The sequence below is a fragment of the Panicum virgatum genome, chromosome 3N, assembly GCF_016808335.1.
Source record: "Panicum virgatum strain AP13 chromosome 3N, P.virgatum_v5, whole genome shotgun sequence".
NCBI classification, from domain to species: Eukaryota; Viridiplantae; Streptophyta; class Magnoliopsida; order Poales; family Poaceae; genus Panicum; species Panicum virgatum.
Window position 1 is genome coordinate 49085408 of NC_053147.1, and position 15322 is coordinate 49100729.

The following is a 15322-nucleotide window of genomic DNA, read 5'->3' on the forward strand; positions in this document are numbered from 1 at the left end:
ATCCGATCAAGGGAAAAGGAAACACACACATGATTCCATTCGTAAATCCTATTGTCCGTGCATATATTCCTTACTTGAAGACAGAGTAATAACCAGATTGGCTGCTAGCTGCAACCCAACTGATGTGTGTGTGTATATATATATATATATATATATATATATATATATATATATATATATATATATATATATATATATATATATATATATATACATCTATGATGTGTCCACGGTCGGTCGCTCCACTAGCACACACACGCCTTTGGCGACATGGCGGCTTCAAGCCACACAGCTGAGCGATCCGGCAACCTGGAGACTGCAATGGAGGTTGAGCTGATCACTACTGCGCCTGCAACCATGAACCCCGAGCGTCTCATGGCGGCATGCCATGGCTGTGACACGAAGCTGACGAGCCTTCTCGACAGCGAGGAACAAGACACAGCATCCGTCGTCGTCATCGAAATCGATAGGGCGACCGCAGTGGCGAGCTCTCAACCTCGAGCATCGTCGTCGCTGCTCCTGGAGGGCGTCACCTCCGACGGGGACTCTGCGCTCCACGTGGTAGCAGCCGCAGGAGACGGCGACGGGTACGTGAGGAGCACCGAGGTGATCTACGGCAAGGCCAGGCACCTCCTGAAGACGCGCAACAAGGGGCAGGACACGTCCTTGCACTGCACCGCCAGGGCGGGCAACGTCGACATGCTCGCCCTCCTCGTCCTCCTCGCCAGAGAAGAGAGGGTGGCGGCGCTCCTGAGGGTGTAGAACGAAGCTGGGGAGACGGCCCTGCACGAGGCCATCCGCGCCGGCGACATGCGGCAGGTGGATGTGCTGATGACAGCGGACCCGTGCCTGGCCCGTGTCCCGGACGGCGGCGCCGGCGCCTCGCCGCTGTACCTGGCAGTCGCGCTACGCCGGTATGCCATCGCCCAGGACCTCCACGAGAGGGACAACTAGCTGTCCTACTCTGGACACTACTAGAAAATCTCTCATTAGTACCGGTCGGGAACTCCGGTTGTACCGGTTTCCCGACCGGTATCGCTCCTCCGGTACTAAGTGCACGCGCACTTAGTACCGGTCAGCTGGCCCGGTACTAAACGACATGTTTAGTACTGGTTGGTAACACCAACCGGTACTAAACTGCTGGCCACGCCAGCAGCTAGGCCGAGCAGTTTAGTACCCGTTGGTAATACCAACCGGTACTAAATGATTTTTTTCTTTTTGATGCTTTATATTTGTTCTCTTTTCCTTTCAATTTCAATTAATTAGTATTAGTAGTCGTACTCGTAGCGGTTTGTGTATTCGTCCTCGTACTCGTATCTAGAATTCGTATTTGTATATGGAGCAAAGCAAAAAAATTATATACATACATGAATAAAAGAAATGTTTGAAATTATATAAATACATGGATAAAAGACAATAATATTTACATGTATGAATTCTCATAAGTTATTTCCAACAAATTCTTCAATAAACACCAATAGTTCGTCATCGGCACCGGCACCCTTCTTGCGGCGTTTGTTGAGTTTATCAGCTCGAGCCACACTTATCATTGGATCGGAATGAAATTCACCCGTTTGGATTTATCACCTCATCCAACAGGAATCCACAGAGTGCTTCTTGAATTGCCCTGATTCTTTCCGGTTCGATGAGGTTCTCTTTCATACTCCAAATCTATCAATAACAAATAAACACCAATAGTTTAATTTAGTACCTGCATGGAATTAGATACAAGAAATTGTTACTAATGTTATACGTACTTCGAAGTTTTCTTGTGTCACCCTCTTGGTATCTCTGCAAAAAAAAGTGCATGTGCTCACATACGTAGTATCCGTAGAGGTTGGTTCCTTGGTTCTGTCTCAAACACTATCTACATATATACATATATACATGTTATAATATATTCATGCTGTTTGAATAAATGAAAGTAGATGTGCGATATTCGTACCGGCTTGTTATGGTTGAATTCAAGCTCAGTCGGTGTCGACGCGACTCCTTATTGTGTTTTGAGGAACCGAGACCATGCCCTTTGCATGATGTCTACGAGATTTTGATATAATTCTGGTGGCTTATTCAAGGAGTCCCACACAGTAACTCAGGACCGATCGATTTCGATCACAAGTAGGATCCAGTGGAAACTGTTGATACATACATATGGATACAAGAAATGTTAGATATATACACTTATTGGCTAGTTGAAGTGACTCAAAAAGTGAAAGGACTCACTTGAAGTTGTACCGCAACAGAATGAATGTGCAATCGTGCTGCCCTTCCAAGGACACGATTAAATTATTCTCGATCCGATTAGGATATTGGCGTACACACTCCTCGTGTATAACATTCGGATCTATGAAGCCAACGTTGTAAATCCCGCTCTTCCGGCATTCTTGCATTTTCATCCGGCACGATTACAAATAAAAGGAGGGAATGAGAAATCTAAACGACTTAGTAGAGCTAGAGTATACAATTGACAGAAAACACTTACATAGACCATATACTGAGGAGGGACTTGTCTAGGGCATCTTGATGGAATAGAAACAAAAAATAGTCAAAATCAATCCAAATGTCATCGATTCCCCGATAGAAATGGATATGTTTAATTCGAGCAGCTAGCATTATATATCCCTTTGCACATGCTTTCAGGTACCACTGATGTAACTCACGCATTCTTGTTGGTAGGGTGTCAATCAACTCTAGCCACATCAGAGTTTCCCCCAGTACAAATGGCTTTCTTCCTGCCCCTTGGTGAACCGGGATTTTTTCCTGACCTAGGAGCTGAGCTTTTGTGAGGTTCGTTTCCTTGACAAACTCAGCAGTAGCTTCATCCTCTTTTGAAAGCACTACTAGAGGGGGTATGCTTTGTTTGGGTTGTTCGCCGAGCTGGGGGACTTGGTTGTACCTCCGATTACTCTTCTTCTCCCATGATTTTGTAATTGAGCGGTCGTAGTCCGACATCAGTGGAGGCTTTGGTTGGCACATCATGGATAGATAGAAGTTCTTCCCTGCCGGATCCACTGGTTCCTTTGGCGGAGACTTCTTGCGCATGTCTTCTTGCACCCAAGCATCCAATTCCTCTGGAGTCATTTTGTAACCTGACTTCTCTGGCGTGGGCTTCTCTTTCTTCTTTCGTTCTTGGGTCTTCTTATATCTTGGAGGTGGCGGTGGCGGCACCCAAGCAGATTTCTTCTTCTTTGCAGGGCGAGGAGATGGCGGAGGCGGACTAAAACTAGGCTCCCCGGAAGCGGCCGGTGACGGCGATGGACTAACGCTGGGGTCCTGGGCTGCGGGCGGTGACGGTGGATCCACACTGGGCCTCGGAGACCCTTGAGCAGCTGGCGGTGACCTCGGAGACAGGCTAGGATCCCTTCCTCTAATTTTTATGTATTGTTTTTTCCAACAGATCCAAGTGTGGAGGGCCTGTCCTAGTTCCTCTTCTCCATCGCCTCCAGGGATCTCGAGGTCGAGGTCTTCCCATCCTTTCTCGACACGGTTAGCCATGACTCTAGCATATCCTTTTGGAATCGTCATGCCATGGATTGTCCCGCCTTGAACAGGGACTTCAGCAACCCCGTGAGCGACTACTTTCAGTTTTTTCCTTAGCGGAAATAGAAGCTCACAGGGGGTCCTCACGGCGATGTCGTCCACGGGGTAATGTTCCGCAACCGTTTCCTCTCGATCTGCGGCTGGGTGTTCCATTGAAGCGACGCTGCTACGACACTGCGCGCCGACGGGGCTAGTCTCCAGCTGAGCCGTTGATCTGGCTTCTGGTGGGTGCTGTTGGCTAGCTGTAAGTGTTTCTTCGATCGAAGCAACCCGTTCTTCTAGGGCACGCACCTTCTCTGCTACTTCAGCCTTTCTTCTCTGTTGGCTTCGATACGTCTCTATGTCGCCACTGAAGCCATGCTTCCATGGAACTATGCAAATGCCTCGCACACGTCCTGTGTGTTCCGGTGTGCCAAGAGCGTACGTCAGCTCGTCTTTCTCTCTGTCTGACTTGAAGCTGCCTTCGGACATGGCCTTAGTGCCACATCGAGCCTGTCGGCCGCCTCCCTTATGGCATCGCTAGTGACGAATGACCCATCTTCCATATTCAATGAGCCTCCATGAGCATAGAAGTAATGTTTTGCTCGCAACGGCTAGTTGAAAGTCGCCGGTACGATTCCTCTGGCAACGAGATCATCTTCCATCTTCTGCCATTTCGGAATCGCCGACGCATATCCTCCTTGCCCAAGATGATGGAAGTGCTTCTTTTTGCTCGCATTCTCCTTGGCTTGGGCTGTCTTCTTCTCGCTATCCTCGGACGACTTGTACTGCATGAATGCCTCCCAATATGGACGTTGATTCTTGAAGTTTTTCTCGAAGTCCGGCGTGAGTCCCTTTTTAACATAATCTTTGTTCAAATTTTTCTTGAACGTCTGAAAAGCAATAGCCATCTTCTTCACGACCCAATCCTTAAACAGCTATTCTTTGTCCTCCGGAAAGGTGAAGTGCCGTTTGACATCTGCCCTAACATTTCTTTCTCGGTCTCGGGAACAACGTCAGCATCGATATCTGTGGCTTTACTTTTCTTCCATAGCTTGAAGCTAATGGAAATGTGGTCCCTGACATAACATCCACATTGATTCACCACCGTCGACTTCACACCCTTCGGAGACTTTGGTTCACCGTTAGGATTAATGAAGTGATAATAGTGTGCCCCTCCATGATTTTCTTCGACCCTCATTTCCGTTTTGGTTTCCTAGTCGATCCAGATGCCTAAAAAATATGTATTTAGTACGCATTGTACTTACATATAGAATTAATGCGTATGTTTATTTATATAAGCACGAATTGTATATACCTCTGCGCTATCATCTTGCACAGTCGTTTGCTCTGTCTGGTTATCATCACCATCGCCAGTATTGTTAAGGTATTGGCTGCCATCGTCCACGGCAGCATCCTCTTCGTTGTGGTGCGTGCCCGTACCAATTATGTCCGCAAGAAAGGCCTCGTCGTCATCACGGTGAAAGGGTTCCATTTCGTTTCCTATGTGAATCAACATATGTTTGATATGCAATTTTGTACTAATTGACAATGTATAAAAAATTTACAAGTGCACCTTCAATAAAGCCTTACAACACATACAAGATCAAAATTTCTAAAATTTACATCATATACATCTTATATAAAATGTGCAGTGGAATTTTATAAAATGTGCCCTGAATTTTCTAAGATTTTCAACTATTTTTCTACTATTTTCACCAATTTCTAAGTTTTTCTACTATTTTCTACTAATTTCACCAGTTTATAGTATTGCAACCTAAAATTTACAAAGAAAAATACAAATTCAATAGATAAAGCTGTACAAGACAAAATTTACCTCATATACATGTCATAAAATACACAATTCAACAATACCAAATAAAATAATAAATGTTAAGCCCGTAAAGACATGAAGTTTTCTACAATATACAAGATTTTTGTACAATATCCATAATTACTACAAGATATAAATGTGAAGCCCATAAAGACATGAAGTTTTCTACAATATTCATGATTTTTGTACAATATCCATAATTACTACAAGATATAAATGTGAAGCTCATAAAGACATGAAGTTTTCTACAATATTCAAGATTTTTGTACAATATCCATAATTACTACAAGATATAAATGTGAAGCTCGTAATTACTATGTATATATCTACAAATATTTTTACAAATTTCTACAAATTTTGTACAAATTTCAACAAATTTACTATATATTGAACAAATATCTAAAATTTTCTAAAATTTCTACAATTTTCACTATTGCGTATCAATTCCTAACATTTTCCTACTATTTTCTACATTTCTACATTTATATCTACCAATTTTTTACAAATTTCTACAAATTTTGTACAAATTTCAACAAATTTACTACAATTTGAACAAATATCTATAATTTTCTACAAATTTTCTAAAATTTCTACAACTTTTCTTCAATTTTTTACAAATTATAATAACCCTTTTAACTAATTACAAAAAAATGGCTGACGTCAGCACGGAGTCGTGCTGACGTCAGCCCGAGGGCTCACGTCGGGGAGGTGAGGAGGCGGTTCTTCGCTGCGGCGGCGATGGGGAGGAGCGAGGCAGGACGGCGGGTGGCGCGGCCGGAGAAGGCTGCACGGCGGGTGCCAAGGGCGATGGCGCGGAGGAGGCTGGACGGCGGCACAGCGAGCGTGGAGGAGGGGGCGCGCAGCGCGGTCGATGGAGGTGGCGGCGGCTGCGACGGAGGACACCTCCAGATGAGGTGATTGCGCAGGGGAGGAGGCCGACGCCGAAGGTGATGACGACGGGCGGCGGCAGCGCGTGCGGGAGGGCGCGGGGCCGACGTCTGCGGTGCAGGGCGGCGCAGAGGAGGCTGGCGCGGAGGATGGCGGTGCAGAGGGCCTTGGGCGACGCGCGCGAAGGGGGCCGGACGGCGGTGGTGGCGACGTGCGGCGGCCGGCTTCGATCGATCTCGTCGGGGGGGGGGGGGATGGCGACGAACGCTAAGTCCCCCCGATTATATAGAGGAGGTAGTTTAGTACCGGGCCATGGCTGCGCCCGGTACAAAACTGCCTTCTGCACAGTTTTGTACCGGCTGGTGCTACAGCCCGGTACTAAGCTGCCACGTTTAGTACCGGGTCGTGGCCCCAGCCGGTACTAAACATCCCCAACAGCCGGGAAAATTTTGGGAGGCTGTTTAGTACCGGCTGCAACCATGGCCCGGTACTAAATGCCCAAAATGATTCTGCCTTTTTCAGTTTTGTAATTATTTTGTAATTCTTCTAAATATGTTTTTTGTGCAATAAAATTCAATAAACGATTAAAAATAGATATATGTACTATTTTCACCATGGAAAATTATATTATTATTGTGAAACATACATTTATCTTAATAAATATTAGTTTTTGCACTAAATTCAAATTATTTCAATTCGTTTAAATATGTTTTATGTGCAATAAATTCAATAAAAGCCTATAAAATAGATAAATTTGCTATTTAAGCACTTAATTTATCATATTAAGTTCAAAATTTGTTATATTAGTGTGGCAAATGTGTTTTAGTGTGTATAGTATTATACAAATGTATATATATGCATATATTTACAATTTAAGCTCTTAATTTATCGTATTGAGTTCAAAATTTATAACTATTGTAACTATAAAAAATGAAAAATAATGATTTAAGCACTTAATTTGTAAGAAAAAAAATACTATTGTAACTATAAAAATTAATAGTTTTATACTGTTTCAATTGTGTTTTCTGTGCAAACTATTATATAAATGCATAAAAAATTTAAATCTCAGTTATTTCATACATGTTAATTAAATAGTTAATTAAATAGATTTTCTGTTTTTTTGGGTGCTTTATCATATATGTGCATGCACTTAATTAAATAGATTTTTTGTTTTAATTATGTTTATCACATTGACTATGCACTTAATTAATTTATCATATTGAGTCTAAATTTTTTTATATCTGTTTCAATTGTGTTTTCTGTGCAAACTATTATATAAATGCATAAAAATTAAAATATAAGTTATTTCATACACCATATATTACATCAATCACTTGGTTACATGAACATGAAAGTATAACATAATGATTACACATCATTGTTTAATGGAATGTTGACAACCTTTCTTTTTACGAATGTCCCTTGATCATGATCGAGGCGTAAGTAAGGAGCGTCCTCTTTGGACAACAGGATGCTAGGGTCAACATCGACAGAGAATGGAGGACGGTCGTAAAACTGATCAAAGTCTTCTGACTTGTCCGAAATGTCTTCAACTCCAACGATTTTTCTTTTTCCTGGAAGAACTATGTGGCGTTTTGGCTCATCGTCGGACTTGCCTTGATTTTTCTTAGGTTTGCTTGCCATGTCCTTCACATAGAAAACCTGCGTCACATCCTTGGCGAGGACGAATGATTCGTCTTTATATCCAATCTTTTTGAAGTGCACTATTGTCATTCCATACTGGTCTATCGTTACACCACCACCTGCTCGGTTCACCCATTGGCATCGAAACAAAGGAATCTTCAAGGGGCCATAGTCAAGCTCCCATATTTCCTCTATGACACCAAAGTAGCTGTCCTTATTTCCATCATGGCCTATTGCATCAATACGCACACCACTATTTTGGTTCGTGCTCTTTTCATCTTGGGCTCTTGTGTGAAACATATATCCATTGATCTCGTATCCTTGGTATTGCATGATTGTGGCCGATGGTCCCCTAGCAAGCCATTGTAGTTGTACATCAATCATGCTATCACCTATGAGTTTTCTTCTCAGCCAAACCGCCACTACTACAAATCGGGCCATTTGTCCCGGTTCCAAAGGGCTATTTGTCCCGGTTTTGGAACCGGGACAAGGCCACCGGGACAAAAGCGCTGGAGGCTTTTGTCCCAGGTGGTAGAACCGGGACAAAATGTCCCTCGCGCTAAAAAATATTTGCGCCCTGCGGGATTGGAACCCAAGACCTATTGCCTAGCGCATGGCTTCCTTGCCAACTCAACTAAGTAGTACGTGTGACTCAGTAAATAATAACTCTCTTTTGAACTATCACGTGGAGGGGCCTTTTGTCTGGGTTGGTAACACCAACCGGGACAAAAGGGTCCTTTTGTCCCGGTTGGTACCACCAACCGGGATAAAAGGGTCACCCTTTTGTCCGGGTTGGTGTTACCAACCGGGATAAAAGGGGTTGGACCTTTTGTCCCGGGTGGAGCCACCAACCGGGACAAAAGGGGGGCCTTTTGTCCGGGTTGGTGGCTCCACCCGGGACAAAAGGCCCCTGTCCCCCCCCCCGCTGGCCCGGCTAGCCTTTGGACCCGGGACAAAAGCCACCTTTTGTCCCGGCCCAAAGGTAACCGAGATAAATGACCTGGAACAAAGGCCTATTCTGTAGTAGTGCGCAAAGCTATCTATGTGATGACGTGTAATCCATGCCTCAGACTTCCCTATGTTTTCATATCGAACAATATTGATGTGCTCATCCATATATGGGGCTACGAGGGATGAATTCTGTAGAACGGTGAAATTTGCTTTGCGGATTTCACTTTCAGGGATGTGTATATTAGATTTCTTACCTAGTGTGCCCTTTCCTTCCCATCGCCCATCATAGCGTGACATGGGGACCCCAATCGGACTAAGTTCATCAATGAAATCAACACAAAACTCAATGACCTCCTCTGTTCCATAGCCCTTGGCGATACATCCTTCTGGTCGAGAACGATTCCGAACGTACTTCTTTAAGACTGCCATGTATCTCTCGAAAGGGAACATATTGTGTAGGAATACAGTGCCTAAAATATTTATCTCTTTCACAATATCAACCAGGAGGTGGGTCATCGGAATAGTTAAAACCCACTCCCCTTTGCCCTCACCGCCGCATCCCACAGGAAAAGTCGCACACGTGTCGCTGCCCCGCGAGCTCAGGCTTTTTTTTGCAAAAACGCCCTCCGGTTTCATAGGAATCACAGCCCAATCCAACACACCCAAAATGCACAGTAACCACGTGCATATATTTTACAATTAAACTCTCATACTTAAATTTATTTCAACACGAAGAAGCGAAAAATCAATAGTGCTATCATCTTCACAGAAACCACCTCGAGGATATTTTACAAACACCACCTCTCACCACCCAACCGGCCACCTCCCAACTCCAACCCTAACCCTCCTCCTCAATCCTCCCTGCCGCCCGCCGCCACCTCCCCTCACTCTCTGCCTCCCCGCCGCCATCTCCCCGCCCCTTCCCTCTCCGCCTACCTCCGCCGCTCCCCGCCGGCCGGGGCCCTCGCTAGAGCGGCCGGTGCCCAGTGCCGCAGCACCCCACGCCCGACGCGGTTCTCCTCCCCGGCTCCGCTCCCCGCCTCACCCCTCCGTGCGGCACAGCCCGCTGTGGATCTGGCGGGTCGCAGCCTACCTCCCGTGGCTACTCGTCGGTGAGCACGTCCTCAAAAGCCTCCTGCTCTGCCTCCTCCTGCTCCGCCCTCGGCACCTCCCCGCAGGCCGCGGCCCTCGCTTGCTCCTCGGGTGCCGGTTCCTCCTTCTCCTTATCTGCTAATCTGCTGCTCTACTCTTGCTTCTCTGAATCTACTACTACGCTGCTGCTCGACCAGCCGCAGCCGGGGAGCAGCCGTGGATGCGACGCTGGCCGACTTCGGCGCCCACTTCGAGCGCCTCTTCGCGTCCCCCGACGAGGCCTCCCGCCTCCGACGGCAAGGTGAAGCTGCAGCTCCTCTTGGCGGACCGCGAGTCCGGCTCCTCCCTGCCCAGGTAAGATTCCTCTTCCCTGGCAGTAAGTAGGTCCCTGTGCCTAACCCCCTCCCTTCACTGCTGCATGAAATAAACACCCAAACCCCTAACGTATGGTATTTGTATTCAGATCTGACCATGATTTCATCTACTAAATTAGATCTTTTTGGCATATTACAATCTGCCCCTGGTTACAAATAAAAAGATTTAACTGTAAGCGATATTACAATCAACATATTTGTCTGCGTTTTTTCTTTGGGATCTGAAGTCCATTGATATACTATAAGCAACACTTTTGTTTTCTTGTGTTTTTCCACTGAAATCAGAAGGCCTGTCAATAACAGGAACTGTAGTGTTCATGTCCATTTTACCTGCTCTGCTTGTGTGGTCATGTACCATTGGCATGACCTGAGAGGTGGGACAATCATTTAATAGCGTCATTGTTTGTTTAAACTTGCTTCTCCTTGATTTCTCTGTAGAAGTTATATTTCTCTGTTGTATGTTGGAGGAACCCTGAGAGTGTTCCTGCTAGGTTCGAAAGGGGCAAAGTTTACTAATAACATGCAGGGAGAATATTTAGCAATTACATACACATGAAACGATCTTCCATGGTGTCTTCTTTGTCTGAGTTTTTAATGTAAATACATTACATTACATTAAGATTGAAGATGTGCTAAAATTGGAGCTGGTTAGGTATATGTAGTTTCGGCTGGTCTCATTTTGGTCACTTGATCAGACTAATAATTTTTTAATATAGCTCATAGAATCAGGGGCTCTATTTCCTTCTGTACACATAGGCCTGAAAGTTTTCTAATTTTGTGATGAAAGAAGTCAAACATAGACATAGACATGAAACGATCTTCCATGGTGTCATTTCTGCTATGTGGCTTTTACTTGCAGACCATTACACTCAAGTCACATGTTGTAGAGAAAAATAGAATTGCTATTTCAGTAGGCTCAAAACCATACTAGCAAGCAGGGCTCTTCGATCTAAACCTAAATTATGTTCTTGACCGCTGATGGTGCTTTGTTTAAAATAGAAAGAACATATGGGAAAGAATTCAAATCGTCAAGAGTTCTTGACCGCTGACAGTCTTTTGCTTTGCAGTAAGATGTGGTGTTTTATCTCCTAAAACTCTAAAAAAATGATCCCATATCGTCGTGAGCTAAATTAAGGTTTATGTTCTTTGCAGATTGAATAAAGCATTTATCATGGTTGCTGTCATGTTGATGTTCATACTATAGAGGTAATAATGGTAACTGATGTATGTCTATTTCTTCCTTGTGCTCTGAAGCTGCAAGTTTGGATTGGGTGGGTTGTATTTGACTGTTTGTAATAGTCGTTTCTGATTTCCTTTTTCACTAACTCTTGAATGATTGCACTTCAAGTATTTGTTCTGCATGTGCATTAGTTAAGTTAGACTTGCAAAAAGGTTTCTGATTTTGGGTGCTCCTGACCTCTCTACATGTCCTGTTGTTTATATAGTAGTCGGCTACCTAGGCAAGGGGCTTATTCTAAAGCTGAATGTTATGCCTCATCCAAATTGTGAGTACATGTGTCACAGGTGCTCTACAGCTGCTTCTGAGTTCTGATCATTGCAAAATATTTTGTCAACATCAGGTCCTCATCCAAATATGAGTAATTATTTTTCTTGTTTGTGTTTGTTTGTGCCTTACTCATACTGTTTTATCACATGTTAGACACCAGCAGGAAATTGTTAGTCAATTTATTCTTTTCTTAAGACTGAATGTTAGCTTTTTTACTAGAAAATGTATCCTCATATTCTGTTACATGTCACAGATAATGATGGGTTTCTGATCCTGGTGACTCGAAAACTTCACGGGGAGATCCTCAAACACCTCCAAAGGTTAAGAACATTAGCTTCAATGTCTGGGATGTGAGTTGTCAGGACAAGGTAAGAATAAAACCTTTTTGTTTGGGTGATATTACTTTTGATATCATATTGTCTAATATGAAATTTAGAACTCACTTCAAATTTTGATGGAAATATTTGTGCTCTACTTCAAATTTTGATAGATGGAAATGTTGCTTATTACATATTTGAGGTTCTCAGGTTATCAGGTACAAGCACAGTCATCAACTGCTTTCTGAAAACTTATATGCAACATGCTCTTGGTTGAGCTCAAGCTCCAGCACGACCTCGAGCTCAAGCAGTGCAATGAGCGCCGGATAGAATGCGGATATGAGACACCTATGATGAATAGTGTACCCACAATCCCACATTGCTCAATGTTAGAATATTAACGATGTATCTATTACCTTATGTTGTGATTTTGTTATGAATTTATCCTATACCATGCATGCCATTTATCACATTTCATTGCCTTTAGTTTACTTATGTTTAATTGAACATTTGTTATCTTCGATTTACTTATATTTGATTGTTTAAATGGTAGGGCGCGCATCGCGTGCCTGATGTTCTAGTAATATTAAAGAATGAAGGTGGAAAGACCATCTCAAAACTGACAAGACATTGGACCACATCATTCTGTAGCCTTGTGAGCTTATTTGGATCGATTGCCTTCTGCGAAATTTCATTAAGAAAGGCACATAGCTTCACCACTGCTAATGTTACATTTTCTGGTAGAATACCCCTCAATGCGACTGGAAGCAATTGGGTCATCAAAACGTGGCAATCATGAGACTTTAGGTTTGTGAACTTTTTCTCTTTCATATTAATTCTTCCCTGCATATTTGAGGAGTAACCGGACGGTACCTTCATACTGTTCAAGCAATCAAACATGCTTTCCTTCTCCACTTTGCTGAGAGTGTAGCTAGCAGGACGTAAGTAGTGCTGTCCATTTTCTCTCTTCTCAGGACGTAGGTCTTCTCGTTGTTTTGTTTCTTTCAAATCACGTCTTGCTTCTAGTGTATCTTTTGACTGCCCATACGTACCAAGGAATCCTAGCAGGTTCACGCATAGATTCTTCGTCAAGTGCATCACATCGATTGTGTTGCGGACCTCCAGGATATCCCAATATGGGAGCTCCCATAGTATGGACTTCTTCTTCCATATTGGGGCATGTCCGTTTTCATCATTCGGAACTTGTTTGCTTCCACGGCCCTTTCCAAACACGACATGGACATCCTTCACCATCGAGAAAACACACTTCCCGTTTCGGAATATAGGCTTAGCACGAGTTTCTAGTTCCCCTTTGAAATGTTTTCCTTTTCTTCTTAAGGGGTGGTTGAGGGGAAGGAATCGACGATGACCCATGTACACGACCTTCCTACAATTTTTTAGATACAAGCTGTCGGTTTCTTCTTGACAATGACTGCATGCCTGGTATCCCTTATTCGACTGTCCGGACAGATTGCTAAGTGCAGGCCAATCGTTGATGGTAACAAAAAGCAATGCTCGCAGGTCAAAATTCTCCTGTTTGTACTCGTCCCAAACACGTACACCTTCCTCCTTCCACAGCAGCAAAAGTTCATCAACCAACGGTCTTAGGTACACGTCAATATCATTGCCCGGTTATTTTGGGCCTTGGCTAAGCACCGGCATCATCATGTACTTCCGCTTCATGCATAGCCAAGAAGGAAGATCGAACATACAGAGGGTCACAGGCCATGTACTGTGACTGCTGCCCCACTCGCCGAATGGATTCATTCCGTCCGTACTTAAACCGAACCTTATGTTCCTTGGGTCGTTATCAAAATCTGGGAAATCTTTATCCACGTTTCTCCACTGGGACCCATCCGCAGGGTGTCTCAGCATCTGATCTTGCTTACGCTCTTCTTTGTGCCACCGCATCAATTTAGCATTGGATTTATTTCTGAAAAAGCACTTCAAACGTGGTATTACTGGGAAATACCACATCACCTTAGCGGAAACTTTTTTCTTGACGGGCTCCCCGTCGACCTCACTAGGATCATTTTGCCTGATCTTGTACCGTTTTGCATCACAAACAGGACAAGCATCCAGTTTCTCATATTCTTCGCCTCGATAGAGAATACAATCGTTAGGACATGCGTGAATTTTTTGTACCTCCAATCCAAGAGGGCAAACAGCCTTCCTTGCTTCATATGTTGTAGAGGGCAATTCATTTCCCTCTGGAAGCATGTTCTTTACGATTCCAAGTAGCTTCATTGCAGCATTTCAAGTGTGGTACCCAACTTTTTAAGCCCCTGCTTGCATCTGGATACAATAATTTTTTGTGATCCTCCAACATCTTCTCAAACTTCTTTGACTCCTTTAAAGTTTCACAGTCTCTTTGTGAATCCACTAGAACCTGACCTAATTCATCAGGTGGTTGGTCTTCTACTGCATTTTCTCCAGCCTCGTCCATTTCTTCAGCATCGTCCATGGGTTCATCTTCAAAGGCTCCCGCTTCATATAGATGAGCCCAGTCTACAATATTATGATCATCATCTTCTTCACCATCTTGCATCACAACTCCAGGTTCACCGTGCTTGGTCCAAAGAGTATAGTTATCCATGAAACCCTTTTCATAAATGTGGGCGTGTAGAGTGCTCCTCTTAGAGTATTCCTTTTTATTTTGGCAAACGCGGCACGGACAACACATAAAACCTTTCGATGACTTGTGGGCCTCCGATGCATCGAGAAAAGACTTTAGACCATTAATCCACGCCATGGTGCACCGGTCGCCGTACATCCATTGTCGGTCCATCGATCTACAATTTTGAATTAAGTAACAACATTATTTTACATGTATTCATATCATTTAAATTGGCATATAACATAATGAAATACAAAAGCCATTTTTGCGAATTTAACATTGAAATACAAAATTAATAGAAGTCCAAATTAATAAATACATGTTGCAAAGGCTTTGTTTCAGGGTTACTTCCTCTAAAACCATCGAGGATTTCATTATTGGGACCAAGACCGTACTCCTTCATCGCGTCCTCATATATACCGCATCGCATTGTGGATACCAATTCTAGCCCCAAATATCAGAGTTTTCACCAAAGGATCAAGGTTAACGACATATTCATGATCCGAAACATACATTTTTTAAGCTTCTCGATGGTTTCCATATGAGCCCCAATAAATACATCATTAGAGTGCCAAAACA

General features: G+C 43.7%; 1 long non-coding RNA gene and 1 pseudogene across 1 annotated transcript; both read left to right on the top strand.

Annotated features, from left to right (window-relative positions):
* Positions 1–270: 270 nt before the first annotated feature.
* Positions 271–15322, top strand: part of LOC120667850 — a 37341-nt pseudogene continuing 22289 nt past the window's right edge.
* On the top strand, positions 9357–12633 carry LOC120666076. Its single transcript, XR_005671537.1, has 4 exons — positions 9357–9948; positions 10126–10282; positions 11455–11508; positions 12063–12633. It is a non-coding gene; the product is annotated as an uncharacterized LOC120666076 (long non-coding RNA).